Below are 5,510 nucleotides of genomic sequence, written 5' to 3' on the forward strand. Positions count from 1 at the left end.
ACAGGGTGTATGTGAGCGTGCGTGTGGGAGACAGGGTGTATGTGTGTGTGCGTGTGGGAGACAGGGTGTATGTGAGCGTGTGGGAGACAGGGTGTATGTGTGCGTGCGTGCGGGAGACAGGGTGTATGTGTGCGTGCGTGTGGGAGACAGGGTGTATGTGTGCGTGCGTGTGGGAGGCAGGGTGTATGTGAGCGTGCGTGTGGGAGACAGGGTGTATGTGTGCGTGCGTGCGGGAGATGGTGTATGTGAGCGTGCGTGTGGGAGACAGGGTGTATGTGTGCATGCGTGCGGGAGACAGCGTGTATGTGTGCGTGCGTGCGGGAGACAGGGTGTATGTGTGCGTGCGTGTGGGAGGCAGCGTGTATGTGTGCGTGCGTGTGGGAGACAGGGTGTCTGTGAGCGTGCGTGTGGGAGACAGGGTGTATGTGAGCGTGCGGGAGACAGGGTGTATGTGAGCGTGCGGGAGACAGGGTGTATGTGAGCATGCGTGCGGGAGACAGGGTGTATGTGAGCATGCGTGTGGGAGACAGGGTGTATGTGAGCATGCGTGCGGGAGATGGTGTATGTGAGCGTGCGTGTGGGAGAAAGGGTGTATGTGAGCATGTGTGCGGGAGATGGTGTATGTGAGCGTGCGTGCGGGAGACGGGGTGTATGTGTGCGTGCGGGAGACAGGGTGTATGTGTGCGTGCGTGTGGGAGACAGCGTGTATGTGAGCATGCGTGAGGGAGACAGGGTGTATGTGAGCGTGCGTGTGGGAGACAGCGTGTATGTGTGCGTGCGTGTGGGAGACAGGGTGTATGTGAGCGTGCGTGCGGGAGACAGGGTGTATGTGTGCGTGCGTGCGGGAGACAGGGTGTATGTGTGCGTGCATACGGGAGACAGGGTGTATGTGAGCGTGCGTGCAGGAGATGGTGTATGTGAGCATGCATACGTACGGGAGACAGGGTGTATGTGTGCGTGCGTGCGGGAGACAGGGTGTATGTGTGCGTGCAAACGGGAGACAGGGTGTATGTGAGCGTGTGTGCAGTAGACAGGGTGTATGTGAGCTTGCGTACGGGAGACAGGGTGTATGTGAGCGTGCGTGCGGGTCACAGGGTGTATGTGTGCGTGCGTGCGGGGGATTGTGTATGTGTGCGTGCATACGGGATACAGGGTGTATGTGAGCATGCGTGTGGGAGACAGGGTGTATGTGAACATGCGTACGGGAGACCGGGTGTATGTGTGCGTGCGTGCGGGAGACAGGGTGTATGTGTGCGTGCGTGTGGGAGACAGCGTTTATGTGTGCGTGCGTGTGGGAGACGGTGTGTATGTGTGCGTGCGTGTGGGAGACAGCGTTTATGTGTGTGTGCGTGTGGGAGAGAGCGTGTATTATTGCGTGCGTGTGGGAGACAGGGTGTATGTGTGCGTGCGTGTGGGAGACAGGGTGTACGTGTGCGTGCGTGCGGGAGACAGCGTTTATGCGTGCGTGCGTGCGGTGTGCGTGCGTGTGGGAGACAGGGTGTATGTGTGCGTGCGTGCGGGAGACAGGGTGTATGTGAGCGTGCGTGCGGGAGACAGGCTGTATGTGTGCGTGCGTGCGGGAGACAGCGTGTATGTGAGCGTGCGTGCGGGAGACAGGGTGTATGTGTGTCCGTGCGGGAGACAGGGTGTATGTGAGCGTGCATACGGGAGACAGGGTGTATGTGTGTGTGAGTGCGGGAGACAGGCTGTATGTGTGCCTGCATACGGGAGACAGGGTGTATGTGAGCGTGCGTGCGGGAGACAGGGTGTATGTGAGCGTGCGTGTGGGAGACAGGGTGTATGTGTGCGTGCGTGTGGGAGATTGTGTATGTGTGCGTGCATACGGGAGACAGGGTGTATGTGAGCATGCGTGTGGGAGACAGGGTGTTTGTGAGCGTGCGTACGGGAGACCGGGTGTATGTGTGCGTGCGTTCGGGAGACAGGGTGCATGTGTGCGTGCGTGTGGGAGACAGCGTTTATGTGTGCGTGCGTGTGGGAGACAGTGTGTATGTGTGCGTGCGTGCGTGTGGGAGACAGCGTTTATGTGTGTGTGCGTGTGGGAGACAGCGTGTATTATTGCGTGCGTGTGGGAGACAGGGTGTATGTGTGCGTGCGTGTGGGAGACAGGGTGTATGTGTGCGTGCGTGCGGGAGACAGCGTTTATGTTGCGTGCGTGCGGTGTGCGTGCGTGCGGGAGACAGGGTGTATGTGTGCGTGCGTGCGGGAGACAGGGTGTATGTGAGCATGCGTGCGGGAGACAGGGTGTATGTGTGCGTGCGGGAGACAGGGTGTATGTGAGCGTGCGTGCGGGAGACAGGCTGTATGTGTGCGTGCGTGCGGGAGACAGCATGTATGTGAGCGTGCGTGCGGTAGACAGGGTGTATGTGTGTGTGCGTGCGGGAGACAGGGTGTATGTGAGCGTGCATACGGGAGACAGGGTGTATGTGTGTGTGAGTGCGGGAGACAGGCTGTATGTGTGCGTGCATACGGGAGACAGGGTGTATGTGAGCGTGCGTGCGGGAGACAGGGTCTATGTGAGCGTGCGTGCGGGAGACAGGCTGTATGTGTGCGTGCGTGCGGGAGACAGCGTGTATGTGAGCGTGCGTGCGGGAGACAGGGTGTATGTGTGTGTGCGTGCGGGAGACAGGGTGTATGTGAGCGTGCGTGTGGGAGACGGGGTGTATGTGTGCGTGCGTGTGGGAGATTGTGTATGTGTGCGTGCATACGGGAGACAGGGTGTATGTGAGCATGCTTGTGGGAGACAGGGTGTATGTGAGCGTGCGTACGGGAGACCGGGTGTATGTGTGCGTGCGTTCGGGAGACAGGGTGCATGTGTGCGTGCGTGTGGGAGACAGCGTTTATGTGTGCGTGCGTGTGGGAGACAGTGTGTATGTGTGCGTGCGTGCGTGTGGGAGACAGCGTTTATGTGTGTGTGCGTGTGGGAGACAGCGTGTATTATTGCGTGCGTGTGGGAGACAGGGTGTATGTGTGCGTGCGTGCGGGAGACAGCGTTTATGCGTGCGTGCGTGCGGTGTGCGTGCGTGTGGGAGACAGGGTGTATGTGTGCGTGCGTGCGGGAGACAGGGTGTATGTGAGCATGCGTGCGGGAGACAGGGTGTATGTGTGCGTGCGTGCGGGAGACAGGGTGTATGTGAGCGTGCGTGCGGGAGACAGGGTGTATGTGTGCGTGCGTGCGGGAGACAGCATGTATGTGAGCGTGCGTGCGGTAGACAGGGTGTATGTGTGTGTGCGTGCGGGAGACAGGGTGTATGTGAGCGTGCATACGGGAGACAGGGTGTATGTGTGTGTGAGTGCGGGAGACAGGCTGTATGTGTGCGTGCATACGGGAGACAGGGTGTATGTGAGCGTGCGTGCGGGAGACAGGGTCTATGTGAGCGTGCGTTTGGGAGACAGGGTGTATGTGTGCGTGCGTGTGGGAGACAGCGTGTATGTGTGCATGCGTGCGGGAGACAGCGTTTATGTGTGCGGGAGACAGGGTGTATGTGAGCGTGCATACGGGAGACAGGGTGTATGTGAGCGTGCGTGCGGGAGACAGGGTCTATGTGAGCGTGCGTTTGGGAGACAGGGTGTATGTGTGCGTGCGTGTGGGAGATAGCGTGTATGTGTGCATGCGTGCGGGAGACAGTGTGTATGTGTGCGGGAGACAGGGTGTATGTGAGCGTGCATACGGGAGACAGGGTGTATGTGTGCGTGCGTGTGGGAGACAGGGTGTATGTGTGCGTGCATACGGGAGACAGGGTGTATGTGAGCGTGCGTGCGGGAGACAGGGTGTATGTGTGCGTGCGTGCGGGAGACAGGGTGTATGTGAGCGTGCGTGCGGGCGACAGGGTGTATGTGAGCGTGCGTGTGGGAGATGGTGTATGTGAGCGTGCGTGTGGGAGACAGGGTGTATGTGTGCTTGCGTGTGGGAGACAGGGTGTATGCGTGCGTGCGTGTGGGCGACAGGGTGTATGTGAGCGTGCGTGCGGGAGACAGGGTGTATGTGTGCGTGCGTGCGGGAGACAGGGTGTATGCGTGCGTGCGTGTGGGAGACAGGGTGAATGTGAGCGTGCGTGCGGGAGACAGGGTGTATGTGAGCGTGCGTGCGGGAGACAGGCTGTATGTGAGCGTGCATCCGTGCAGGAGACAGAGTGTATGCGTGCGTGCGTGTGGGAGACAGGGTGAATGTGAGCGTGCGTGCGGGAGACAGGGTGTATGTGAGCGTGCGTACGGGAGACAGGGTGTATGTGAGCGTGCATCCGTGCGGGAGACAGAGTGTATGTGTGCGTGCATACGGGAGACAGGGTGTATGTGAGCGTGCGTGCGGGAGACAGGGTGTATGTGAGCGTGCGTGCGGGAGACAGGGTGTATGTGTGCGTGCGTGTGGGAGACAGGGTGTATGTGTGCGTGCGTGCGGGAGACAGGGTGTATGTGAGCGTGCGTGCGGGAGACAGGGTGTATGTGAGCGTGCATCCGTGCGGGAGACAGAGTGTATGTGTGCGTGCATACGGGAGACAGGGTGTATGTGAGCGTGCGTGCGGGAGACAGGGTGTATGTGAGCGTGCGTGCGGGAGACAGGGTGTATGTGAGCGAGCGTGCGGGAGACAGGGTGTATGTGAGCGTGTGTGCGGGCGACAGGGTGTATGTGAGCGTGCGTGCGGGCGACAGGGTGTATGTGAGCGTGCGTGTGGGAGATGGTGTATGTGAGCGTGCGTGTGGGAGACAGGGTGTATGTGTGCTTGCGTGTGGGAGACAGGGTGTATGCGTGCGTGCGTGTGGGCGACAGGGTGTATGTGAGCGTGCGTGCGGGAGACAGGGTGTATGTGTGCGTGCGTGCGGGAGACAGGGTGTATGCGTGCGTGCGTGTGGGAGACAGGGTGAATGTGAGCGTGCGTGCGGGAGATTGTGTATGTGTGCGTGCATACGGGAGACAGGGTGTATGTGAGCATGCTTGTGGGAGACAGGGTGTATGTGAGCGTGCGTACGGGAGACCGGGTGTATGTGTGCGTGCGTTCGGGAGACAGGGTGCATGTGTGCGTGCGTGTGGGAGACAGCGTTTATGTGTGCGTGCGTGTGGGAGACAGTGTGTATGTGTGCGTGCGTGCGTGTGGGAGACAGCGTTTATGTGTGTGTGCGTGTGGGAGACAGCGTGTATTATTGCGTGCGTGTGGGAGACAGGGTGTATGTGTGCGTGCGTGCGGGAGACAGCGTTTATGCGTGCGTACGTGCGGTGTGCGTGCGTGTGGGAGACAGGGTGTATGTGTGCGTGCGTGCGGGAGACAGGGTGTATGTGAGCATGCGTGCGGGAGACAGGGTGTATGTGTGCGTGCGTGCGGGAGACAGGGTGTATGTGAGCGTGCGTGCGGGAGACAGGGTGTATGTGTGCGTGCGTGCGGGAGACAGCATGTATGTGAGCGTGCGTGCGGTAGACAGGGTGTATGTGTGTGTGCGTGCGGGAGACAGGGTGTATGTGAGCGTGCATACGGGAGACAGGGTGTATGTGTGTGTGA

Source organism: Chiloscyllium punctatum, chromosome 18 (genome assembly GCF_047496795.1).
Source record: "Chiloscyllium punctatum isolate Juve2018m chromosome 18, sChiPun1.3, whole genome shotgun sequence".
Taxonomy (NCBI): domain Eukaryota; kingdom Metazoa; phylum Chordata; class Chondrichthyes; order Orectolobiformes; family Hemiscylliidae; genus Chiloscyllium; species Chiloscyllium punctatum.